Consider the following 13,346-nt stretch of genomic DNA (forward strand, 5'->3'; position numbering starts at 1 on the left):
CATTTTCTTCGCTATACTGACTTAAATAATTAATCAACATTTGACATGAAAGCTGTTTGCTCTACCTTTGGATGTCCCATAAATATCTTCTTAACCCTTTTATGTTGTACTGTCTGTAAACTTAAATTACTAAAAATTTTTTCCCCACTCGTTTCTTCAGAATTTTTCTTGTTGACTTAAAAGCACTTTTGAGCAGGGACCAACGTGCATCTGAAATTAGATGAATCACCTACAAACTCTATTTGTAGCTGCAGCACATTGACCAACTGTGATTCATGCAAAATTTTACGTTGGCCTATGTTGACTGGAAACAAATAGCAAATGAGAAAATGAAATACTTTTCAATACAGAGAAATGAAATAACTTTAAAAACTAATGGAGGCAAAAAGTCTAACTGGGAACAGTGGAACTGCGATGCAATACTAAATGCTGGCACAACTTATATGATATTAAAAGTTAGAATAACATAGAGTTAATACGCATAGACAAACAATACATAGTACACTTCTAGCAAAGCAACATCATCAACTTTTTGTATGGTTTTTATAAATACATAACTTGCCATGCTTTTTCCATTTACATTACCGAACATTTTTATATACCACCCACGATAGAATAAATTTTTGAATTCTCTTTTGCATTATTATTGTTATTATTATCATGATATTAAACTAATGTTATCAGTATAAGTTGTTATAACAACGGCCAACGTTATTTCTGTTGGAGTATTAGTTGATGTACCGTAGCAAACCAATCGTTTATTCACCCAAGCATTAATTTAAATACTAAGCGATTCTTTCCGTTCTTTCTGCAACAAGCTTAGTTAAATAAATGGACAGTGCCCAACTTAGTAAATATCAACAATGTCTTATCTTAACATTATTATTAAGTCAAATTAAAGTTTTTGTAAAATTTGCATGTAAAGGGGAAAAGAAAAGCATAAGTGAGTGAATCACCTTCCCTTCTTTTGATGCACGGAGGAGAATAAGCTAGAATTGGGATGTGCCAATTTTTGAGAGGCTGAACTAGAGCATCTCTAGCCAATTAGAACTTTAGCTATTGTTCTCCCCTTCAAGATTTTTCCGGCAAATTTTTTTGCGTCGTCTCCAACCAGCACGTTGCACAGGTCCACTACTCCTTATAAGAAGGACTGGAGGCCACGAGAAAAAGCACTTGACAATGAAAGCCCTTTAAGGTAGATCAAGTAGTACGAGTCCGCCTCTGCTATAACCTAGTCTACTGTGAAGCGAGGCACAGTTTAAATTTTACCCTCAAACCGTCGACTGGATAGTTAGAGTCCGTCTCTGCTACCATATGGTCCTCTACGAGTGGAGTTTTAACCTTCTACATCAAACCCCTTGCCCTGGCTCCTCACGTGTGAGACTTTGTTAAAAGTTAAAGTAAAAACAAATGTTAGTTAAACCAAGTGGTTAATTTTTTTCTTTTCTTTTCTTTTCTTTCCGTCGCAAACGTGCTCCTGGAGTTAACATCATTTGCTTAATATGGTATTGATAAACTCTAGGCAAAGGAAATAAATAGTCAAGTTGTGTTTCACGTAAATTCTAAGGCAATTACCTCTACTTAGAATGGTATTAGTGGCTGCTAGTCCGGTCGTGAATTTAAATCATTTTGCTCTTTGTGTAACCTCTAGAGCGTAACTACCTTTACTCGTTACGGTATTGGTAACCTCTAGATCGTGGATGGGATACTATTTTGACACGTCGTGCCAGGTATTCTTGACAAATCAGAAGCGCGCCGCGAGCGAGTGCCTCGCACAACTGCTCAACAACCACTTCAAGTCGATCAGTACAGTCAGGTTTCCCCCATTCTAAACGCCCAGACAAGGAATTTAGCTACCTTTTCACCCCGCGTCCCACCTACGCACCCAGTGCGAATCCTGAGTTATTAAGCGCAAGCTGAGACTCAAATAAAACGTCGCTCTAACGTCACAATGTGCTGTAAAAGAAAGATAATAACATCTTAAAAAACTCAAAAACTCGTTTTTCAGTGAAAACTTTCCAAAATTTAAATCAAGAGGTAAAAAAAAAAAAAAAATCTTCTCACATTATTTTGGGGAAAATAATTAAGTCGTATTTAAACAAGACGTCTACTATTCTACGGTAAAAAAAATATTTCAATCAAAAAGGTGGAAAATTAAAAGATTTCTTAACATTATTGCTACAAAAAAAATTTCAGTTAAACTTTTGCCAATACTTCTGTGGCCAAAATAAAATATAAGATTTATAAAATTAGAAAATAGCGAGAGAAACAAAAAGCAAAGTTAATTAAATTTTTTAAATTCAAGTTTCTTATTTTGTTAAAGGACGATTCCCTGTCATGTAAATACTGCCTAAAGTTGTTATCTTCTTGCATGATTCATTAGCTATGACTTTAAATGAAGGTAAAGAGCAGCCCTTAAATAATTAAGAAAGTGCATGTCAATGGGCTGGAGAAAGATAAGGGGCATTCGACTTTTGTGACTGATAATTCAAAAAGCTGAAAAAATCCATCGTACAAATAAAACATATATGTAGAAAATTACACATTTACATAAGACCAAAGAAAAGGGTCATAACGCATACCATAGGGATGAGACATAGATTAACATGTTTTGCACATATGCGAGAGGAAGATTGCACTTGTAGCTTCTTCTGGCTCTGCTGTATTCTTATTGCACTTGACTTTTTTTCTAACACTGAAATTTTCTCATTAAATCAGAGTAGTAGCTCTTGTTTAAGGGTTAGGAGAATCTGAGAAGCTCTTTGATATTTTTTATTCAGAAGTCGTTATCTAAACTATCCAGTTAAATATAACTATTATAATAGTGAGAATACGAGCACTTCATTCAACTAACGAGATAAATTTATAGAGAAATAAATGTCTTGAAATTTTGTAAACGAGCTTTCAATTAATGTTCTTTATATTTATAATGATGTAATGTCATAGTAACTAGTTTGAAACAAATTTGGAACTGATCTGATATTTATATAAGCTTAAAAAGAGAACAAGCTGTTCTAAATTTATTCTTTCTAGTATCCTCTTCAATCGTTTTTGTATATTTCATTAACGTTATTTTTTAGTTTATTGTTCAACAAATAGTAAGAATTATTTTGAACATCTTTTTTTATGGCCATGTTCCCCAGACAGTATCGTCAACGTAGTCCAAAAATCACCATTTTTTCTAGCACATTTGTACATGTAACATTTTGACACTCTCTGGGCAGCAGAACGTGCTTCATCACTAACCGACCCTTTTGATTTTTAGATGGTTTCAAAGCTACTTAAATTTGCAGCTAACGTCATCAATATCGTTAATGCTTTATTTGAAAATAAGTTGTATTATTCTCTAATTATTGCCTTCTGCATTTTAAATTTTTTTTTTTTTTTTTACATTACTTGTTCCTTTTTTGTTAAGCATACTATGGAGATTACATAAAACATTTTCTTTAGAGGTCATGTTCCCCAGTAAATGTCGTTGAGGTACACTAAGAATCATTTTTATCTTTGACACATTTAGACATAAAGAGTTTGGATGCTCTTCAAGCAGCAAAACGCGTTACATCACAAACAACTCTTTATCTGTCGGTTGTACAAATCTGTCAGTTTTCTAAAAAAAAAGTTATAAAATGAAACATTAAAAAATAATAGAATAAAACGAAACAAAATATGAATGAAATACAGAAAACCAACGAAATGAAATAAAAAAGAATAAGAAATAAAATTAAATATGAATAAGCAAGAAATTAAAAAAAATAAAGAGACAAATAAAACAAGAAATGGAAAAAAAAAGAAAAAAATTAAAAGAAACAAGCCAGAGGGTTTGAATGGGTCATATGGGACTCACGGTGAGAACGAAGTTTTTTAAACATCAGATGAGTATAAAGACACAAAATTTCTAAGGTAACAAGGGGGTCACAAGACCCATAGAAAGAACGAACCTCTCTGAAAATTAGTACTGTATTCATGTAGCTCACTAAAACAAAAACTTAAAGAACAAATGAAAAAAATTTTAAAAATTGAGTTCAGTTCTCACGATAGTAGAACTTCGTGAGTTCTGTATTTATACATGACGTACTCACAAAGTTCAACCACCGTGAGTCTGAACTTAATTTAAAAAATTTTTTTTATTCGTTCTTTAAGTTTTTGTTTTAGTGAACTACATAAATGCAGTACAAATTTTCATAGAGCTTCGTTCTTTCAATGGGTCTCGTGACCCCCTTGTTACCTGAGAAATTGTGTGTCTTTATACTCATCTGATGTTTAAAGAACTTCGTTTTTATCGTGGGTCCCATACGCCCATTGATACCCTCTGGCTTGTTTCTTTTAATTTTTTTTTTTTTTTTATTTCTCGTTTTTTTTTATTTTTCATTTCATTGGTTTTTTGTATTTCATTCAAATTTAATGTCGCTTTATTCTATTATTTTTTAATGTTTCATTTTATCACTTTTTTAAAAATTTTTTTGTATTTTTTTTTGTTCTATTTTGTATTTTTTTATTAATTATTTTTGTTTGTAGGTCATTTTTTATATCGTTCTTTTATTCCATTGTATTTTTCCACGTGTTTTTATTTTCATTTATTGTTGTTTGCTTAATGCATTTCGTTTTATTAAATTTTTCAAATTTTATATCCTGTATTTTTATTTCATTTCTTTTTTAATTTTTTTTGTTGCATTTCATTTTTTAATATCTTTTCGAATTTTATTCCTTTTTTTCAAATCTTATTTTTCTTATTATTTTTTATATTATTTTCTATTTCATTGTTCTTATCATTTTATATTTATTTATTTTATGTTTTTTCCATTAAATTTTTCATTTTTTTACTTTATACCTTCTTTTTATTGTTATTTTCAATTGTTTATTATAGCATTTAGTTCAAATTTTTTTCATTTAATATATGTTGTAACGGGGTGTCCGTATTCACTTATGGCCTTGATAGCCACAAATTAATACGAGGGATACTCTGACCAGGACTGTGTTTCCCGGGCACCCACGGAGACACACTCGCGTTACAACGCGGACAGCGAGTCCGCTTTTCCTCGTTCATGTCTGCTTGCTGAGGGGCCAGCTTAGCTCGGGCTCAGCTCAGGACGCTCGCGCGTTGGTGTTTACGCGCAAGCCCGTGGAGGCGGCAGGATAAGGCCGATGCCCGGCTTACAGCTTCCTTCTGGACGCCAAGATTGCTATGGATAAAACCTGTAAGGAAAGAGTAGCCGGAAGGGCTTCGTGCAAGGGAAGGCTCACGCAAAGCAAAACAAACATTTACTGATCAAAAGAACGGAAACTATATTGTCTGCACTAGTACAAAAGCATACGCGCGCGCGTGTGTGTGTGTGTGTGTGTTTCGCTCGACCGTGTTGACGGCAAAGCCTGTACGGTCGAGGAAGGCTTTCCTCTCGGGGCCGACGGCCAGCGATAATTCGACCGGGCACAGAGAGAGATTACGCGGCTATTATGATTCTCGCACACGCACTGCGCTTACCTGGCTTTTCGCAGCCTCTTATTTGCACCTGCTCGCCTAGCAGTTGGCCTCTCAGCAGGAATATTTGACCTGGTGTCTAGTCAGTAAGCCTTCTCGTCGACGGTACGTGGCTGCAGGAGCGGGCGAGGCGATGGCGAGGTTGTCCTCTTGTGGTTTGACAAACGTAGCAGGCGAGAGACGCACACGTGTTTTCCCTACCTATACCTTATCTCTTCTGGCCTGATGGCCAAGAGCGTCTCTCGCTAATACTCATATCAAGACGCTTGTCTCTCCTTTCTCTCTCTCTTTCGCACGTATTATCGCGCTCCCTTCCCCTCTCGCTCTCTCTCTGGCCTTTCTTCCTCGCGCAGTCTAGATGAGTGTAAACGGCGTTTGAGTATTAACCACCCGTTACAATGTATATAAAATTTTTCTAAATTATTTTCTTATATTTATATAATTATGTGACATTGTAAAATACTTTGTTTGTCGAATTCGAAGTGAGCGTCCTAAAAAACCATGGATACGTTCTGCAACTCTATTGTATATGTTTATTTTAATAATTTATTCATAACAGTAATTATAAGCATTATTTTAATGCCAAAAAACATCAGGTTTAAAAAAAATTGGTCAGTATTTTAAATGCATAAAATACAAACATTTAATGCACCTCATTCGATTTAATCTACAGAACTATAATCATGCAAATTAAATTTTCTGTTTTTTTAAATTAATTTCTTAAATTCATTATTTAGAAAGTAAATAAATAATTTATCATTAATTAAATGTCTTATCAGTAAATGCATACGGAAATGAAATATTATAGTTACGAACCACACGATAAGTACAAGAAACCGAGATCCTATAGTCAGCAGCGCTCGTAGCAGAGTGGGTAATGTACTCGTCTCACATGCGGAAGTTGAGGGTTCGAATCTCTTAAAAATTAATTGCTTGGGAGTGTGAAGGAACATGGAGGGCAAAGGTGTGTAGGAGAGTAGTGCAGCACGGTTGGCAGATATACGGTGGGGTAAGGGAAAGTGTGTAGGGAACTGTCGGTGAGGGGGACGGGGTAAGGGGTGAAACTTGAGAGGAAGAGACTTCCGGTAAGCCACTTCCGTTTCATTAAATCTGTTGGTTTTAAAATTTCAGCCCCCCAAGCACGCGACATAAAGAACTTCTTTCTAAAAAAGTTTTTTTGTAACGTTAAAAAAAAAAATTTATATCATTTTTGTATTTTATTTCAAACTTTTTTAGTTTTATTCAACTTTTTTTTTAATGGTTTCAAAGCTCTTTATTGGTATATATCATCAAGACCATCTTGCTCTACCGTTTCTATTACAGTACTAAAAAAATCACCACAATCACGAATTTCGTTACTCACTGAAACTGTTTACTCTCTTTAAACAGTAGTCAAGTTCTCTTGACCACAAAGAGCACTGCTCACCTTAACAACAATATTATAACTGTCAAAAAAGGTGCTATGAGTCATTGATGTGTAATTATCAGTGGCACTGCAAGACGTCAAAGTACAATTTTTACCGATGACACTTTTTATTATCAATATATTGTCTTTACCAGAAGTTCTAAACATGTTCCTTCCTCTACAACCACCTGTAGACATTGTGTCATTATCCCTGAAAATTATAAGTAAAGTAAGCTATTTATGAAAATATCGGGTAAAAAACAATTTTATAATAGTAAAATGAAAAAGGTAAGCAGCGTAATTAACTTCGAATACAAAATTTTGAATACCTCACTTTCAAACATTGTACTTAAAATGTAAAATAGATGTGATGTAAATTATGTAAATTTATTTTATATACGAGCATTTTAAAAAAAGGCAAGATCTTTTTACTTATTGCCATAGTACTCCTTTAAGTATCAAAGAACGTACTATTCTTTATTATACGATAAAGTATATAGTACACAAAGTTTTTATGGACTTGGCTGTAGGATTTTGAATCACAAGCCTCACGTCAATGAAAATCAACTAAGAATTTATTTCAGACGTATCCATTACGGAGGCAAATTTTTACATGCTCTGTTCTTATAAATGAGGGGGGGTTATTTATTGGGTATTTAGTATGTAATGTGCTTCACCGTAGGACTCATTTGTTTGCATACCCTTGATGAAAGAATTTATATTTCCCCCTCCAATAATAGAGTATATTGCATATTAGTAGGATATTCAGACGGCAAATAACAAATTTCTTTTTCAAGAAACTTTCTACCTTACACTTCAGAAAAAAAAAATTTCATGCCAGTTGTAATTATATTTAAGCAACTTTGACAAAAAGCAAGATCGTTAGTTAGTAACCAAGTTCCATGGTAAAAACTCAATTTTCAAAGGCATTCCCAATAAAGTATAATACTTAATATATTGAAAAACAGGTTCTTGTCACGGGTTTCGAAAGAATATAACTGATAGAAATACTTTCATACAAGTATGTGTTGTCATAAATATAAACATATGTATAAATGTTTTAGGTATAATAAACTGCTAGTCACTTACGTTTTTGACACACGCGATGCGGACGGAAAAATGTCACTTAGTCTTATAGAGAGCAGAAATTAAGACAAATTGTACATGACTGTTTTTTCTCTTAAACCAGCAAGAGTTGAAAAAAAACCTTGTCAAATAAAAAGGACATTAGAAAAAGTATTATTTGAACTTATTGTTTATGATTCAAGAATATACATTAAATAAATTATGGATTATAATCAGTATTATCAGTACTTATGGCTTTTATAACACTGTCAAATAATCATACTGAAATAATTGAAATTTGCTTCCATGTGAAAAGACGGTATCTGACATTGAATAACCAAGTGACTTTCAAATTTTAATGACCTAATGTTGGATATATAAAAGCATTAAAATTACTAGACACTTGAAGTCTACGGAATCAAGTTGTTGTTTGCGGGTAATGTTACTTAAAAGACTTAGAGTACAATCATATTAATATTTCTAAGAATCTTAGAAAAGTGTAAAACTACAGGAGTGACGGAGCTAAGTGTATTAGTTGAATTTTGATACGCAAAGTGCCTGATTTGTGCCAAGAGTGTCGTTCTTTGAAAGATCTAAAAAATAGAGTCTCTTCTTTCGTATGCCTAACACATCAGCAAAATCGTTTTGGAAAGAGAAACTTTCTTCTTGCCCCTAACAAAGCACACTTATTAAAACAACGTTTTCTGACTCGCATATCCACCATGCCATTAAAGCATGACAGCGATTTATATTACGCAGCATATGAACGCCTTAAACTATAGAAGCAACAGCTTATAAGAATGACTACAACGTGGTTGGTTGAGCGTAGCATATATTAAAATAAAATAATAAAACATTTTTTCTGTACATTCTGACGTATATCAAGAACAAGATTGTAAGCGAAATAATTTTTTTTGATCATGCGTGTTTCATTAGTCATTTTTTGTAAATCTTGTTTTTTTTGTAAATGTTTTTTTTTTTTTTTTTCTTAAAGTCAACTGTTTAGAAATAATTTTTTTCATGTCTTACAATGATTTACCTCCCACTTTTATCTAACACTGTCGTGCACCACACTCTCTCACACTAGTAGGTTGTCCCCTTACACTAACGCCGCACAGTGGGACCAAATGGCGAAATTTTTCTTAAAATAAGATAACTTTGGACAGAAAACTCGGATCTTCATGATTTTTTATTTTATTTTAAAAGGTTAAAATAGTAGATTCAGAAAGCACTGATCCAAAGTCGTGATACGGCCCTGGAGGGACAGGACAAATTTCCAAAAGTGCCCCAAAATGTAAAAAACCATTATTTTTGCCAAAAATTAAGAATTTTCATCAAACACTTAAAAAATGGTTTTTCAAGGTTGACTTCAACCTAAGGTTTTTAGTTATGGACATTCCGATGGATTAAAGATGATGGCAGCAATATGGTAACCAGGACATGAGGGAAAATGAATGATTCTCATTATTACTTTTTATGTTTAGGTTTTGTTTGTCATAAAACTATATAAAATAATGATATAACTTGCAATAACCATACGTAAAACAACGTAAGGTATTTTTTTTTATTTTTAATTAAAAAAAAGCGGTCCGTAAAATATGGCGGATTATAAAATTTATAACCCCCTCCCCCATAGGGGTATCAAATCTGAGAAAATTCTCAGTATAGCTTTACAAATACGGTTACCTCATTCTAAATAATAAATTGCAGAAAACTAAAAATAGTGGAATAGTCCCTTTTTTACAACCGCTATGTTGTGGTCATAAAGCAGAAGAGTGCACTTTTCAAAAAAGTAATTAATGCGTCGAATATAACATAATAAATTCTCTATTCACTTTAAAAAAGTTAAACATATATTACACTACCATCTTGTATTTAAAATAATAATGTAATAGGTAGTCGCAACACATTAGGTACAATATGGTGTAAGGGACCTTTCCCGGTTAAAAATGGCAGCTTACACAGAATTACGGTTTTTTTTTTACTCGCTATCCTTACAATATAAGTATCAAATAAAAGGGAATGCTGAGCAAAGTAATTCTGAGTGGAGTAAAATTAAAAGCATTGCGCCATATGAAATTCAGAATGGCGGGTAACTTAGGTCGGTGTATAAGCCATATCCCAAAGGCCACTATGATATGAGTACCAACTAAAGCGTAAAGTAAGGAATCTATTTAAAAAAAGATAACCTATAATTAAATGCTATTATAAAAGTTTAACGTTAATGCAAAGAATTCAAAACCTTATTAAATGTAAAAATGTCCCTAGACTTATTTCTTCAAATATTTCTCATAGATTTAAAATTATTTTTAGCCTATTCATGAAGACTATTATAAAAGCAAGAAAATAATATTTATTAATGAAATAATAGTAATTGACTGTTTATTATTCTACTAGCCTGCCTTCGTCACAATATACCTTTGATACGTTTATTGAAAGTATTTGACTAGGCAATACATGTACTCAAAACTGTAAAAAACAATTATAAAGAGAAGTACTTTACAACCTTGTTAATTGAAAATACTGATATTATTGTACGCAGAAGTAACTTAGCGTTGACTTCATTTTCTATTTCTTTATCAGATGAGTTTAACGTCTCAGTTTCTTCTGTCATATTCTTTTCAATGTCACTTTGATCTTTATTGTCACTATCTTTGTCGGACAGGTCATCCTTGGTAGGTAAGTTGGTTGGATTGCAAATGAAGAAGAAGCACCCGAAATAGATCTATGTAGGCCTAGAAAAAGAACGTCAACCTGAGGACTGTAGTAAGGGACTGGATTGTGGACGTTGTCATTATCTCTATGGTTCCACATACATCTCGCTCAGGTGCTGCATGTCCATAGCACATGAAGTATCTACCTTATATGTAAACGTGTATCCCTCACACCTTGCGTAGCAGCGCCAGCCTGTTTTTTACATTAAAAAACTTTTTAGTGCTTCTACCACGGTGGGCTCCATGTTTGCGTCGGCTCGGAGAAAACACAATGTGCGTATCGACATAACAAAAATCACTGAATTATAACTGCAGATAATCAAAAAAAAAAAAAAAAAAAATCTTTCATATTATTTGAAAACCAGATGCCTAACGCCCTAAATGCCTTACGAATAAACATAAGAAAAAAACTTAACCATACTTATTTTCAATAGAAACACATTCTATAACATACTATACAGTAAAATACAAATAAACAGTACGAAACAATTTATTGGGAGTATGTATTCTGTATGTGTTATTGATTATATAAAGCATGAAGTAAAAATAATATGGACAAAAGTTATTATGAGAGCTACAGGTGCAGTAACGATAATAAGTCACCATTGAAGTGATTTTTAGGTTTAATCTGGCCACTTTTTTACACTCAATTTAATTAAATGTATAAAAACCATAAGAATTGTCGCATAACGTTAAATGTTACTACTGTTTTAGCACTATTTTTATTAAAAATTTTAAGGAAAGAAGTAATTTCAAGTCATACATAATATAACACTATTACATAAATGTCAATAAAAATTGTCAGGACTGCAAGCAAGATATCTAAGATTATTTTCAAGCAGCTGATCTTCATAAGGGTTGTACAAAAATGCATACCTGAATTAAATGCAACGAAAGAACAATTAAAGCCGAACTTCTTTGTAAAATATAAACTGTTGTACGCTCAAACTCTTGTACAATGTAAACAATACAGTAAAGGCTGCAGCACAAAAACCGTAAAAATTACTGCCAGTACTTGTTATGGACATCAAGGATATCAGTAGACTCAGTGCAGGTATATTACACTTCAATGTACTACACCTCGCACAGAGGGTGTACTTACAAGTGCCCGATAACAACATCGTCGATTACCTTAATTAAATAATTATGAAGTAATTTGTTGTAATTCAAAAGATTTGATCAGATGACTCGTTTCTCCAACTTTGTTTTTATTTATTTTTAAATGAGACAGTATAATCATTTAATGAATACTATGACATACTTTATGATCAATTTACGATAAAGACGCTACTCACAGCAAAAAAATGTTTAACCACATGACTACACGCAGTCACGTATGCTTACCAATGAAGCTATTGTTTATAATAAAATTTCCTGTATAACCAAAATAGGATCTTGCACAGTATCTCTTATTTTATATTAATATATTATATCAATGAAAGAATCCTGAAATTGATAGATTCGACAATGATTGACTTCAATTTAATTCATCTAGAATCATAGTATACAAAAATATTTTACTCTTCTACGTTTTTCCGTCAACTTAATAATCATTTAATTTAATCGTCATTAAGTTTGTATACTAAACTTAAGTTTTCAAATCACATTAAACAAAACAGTTGCGTAACTTTTATGTAATTAATTAACAATTTTACTATTTGCAACCATATCTCTTTCGCAAATGATCCTGCAATGAAACGTTACATATGTTTTACTTATTTATGCCGCTTACTCTAATATCAGTAGGGTTTTCTGTAAATTGACGAATCGTTTATAACACATCTAAAATTTCAAGGTACAATTAATGAATAGATAATTATGACAAAATTAAATAAAAAGCGATGTATTCCATTTCGTACTCATATCATAGGAGTCTTCGTGGTATGGCTTATACACCGACCCAACTTACCCGCCATTTTGAATTTCATATGGCGCAATGCTTTCAATTTTACTCCACTCAGAATTACTTTGCTTCGCATTCCCTTTTATTTGATACCCATATTGTGAGGATAGCGAGTGAAAAAAAGTCCGTAATTCTGTGTAAGCTGCCATTTTGAACTGGGGAAGGTCCCTCAAACCGTTTTGTGTCTGATGTGTTTCGACTACCTATTACATACTTATTTCAAATACAAGATAGTAGTGTAATATATATTAAACTTTTTTAAGTGAAAAGAGAATTCATTATGTTATATTTAACGCATTTTCTTACAAAGTGCACTCTTCTGCTTTATGACCACAACATAGCAGTTGTAGAGAAGTGACTTATCCACTATTTTAAGTTTTCTGCAATTTTTTATTTAAAATGAGGTAACGGTATTCGTAAAGTTATACTGAGAATTCCCTTTGATTTGATACCCATATGGGCGGGGGGGTTATAAATTTTATAATCTGCCATAATTTACGGACCGCCATTTTAGATTTGAAATAATAAAATACACCTAACGTTATGTCATGTGTGGTTATTGCAAGTTATATCATTATTTAAAATAGTTTATGACAAACAAAACCTAAACATAAAAAGAAATAATGAAAATCACGCATTTTTTCTTATGTCCTGGCCACCATGTTGCTGCCGCCATCTTTAATCCATCGGAATGACCATAACTAAAAACTTTAGGTTGAAGTCAACCTTAAGAAACCATTTTATTAAGTGTTTGATGAAAATTCTAAATATTTGGCAAAATAA

At 32.6% G+C, this 13,346-nt stretch overlaps 1 protein-coding gene across 1 annotated transcript in view; it reads left to right on the forward strand.

Moving 5' to 3' along the window:
• The window catches only part of KaiR1D (Kainate-type ionotropic glutamate receptor subunit 1D), a 1,638,136-nt gene that overhangs the window by 513,904 nt on the left and 1,110,886 nt on the right, over positions 1 to 13,346 (forward strand). The window lies entirely within an intron of this gene.

Source organism: Copidosoma floridanum, unplaced genomic scaffold (genome assembly GCF_036245765.1).
Source record: "Copidosoma floridanum isolate Cflo_tuat_1 unplaced genomic scaffold, Cflo_Japanese_pri ptg000017l, whole genome shotgun sequence".
Classification (NCBI taxonomy): Eukaryota; Metazoa; Arthropoda; class Insecta; order Hymenoptera; family Encyrtidae; genus Copidosoma; species Copidosoma floridanum.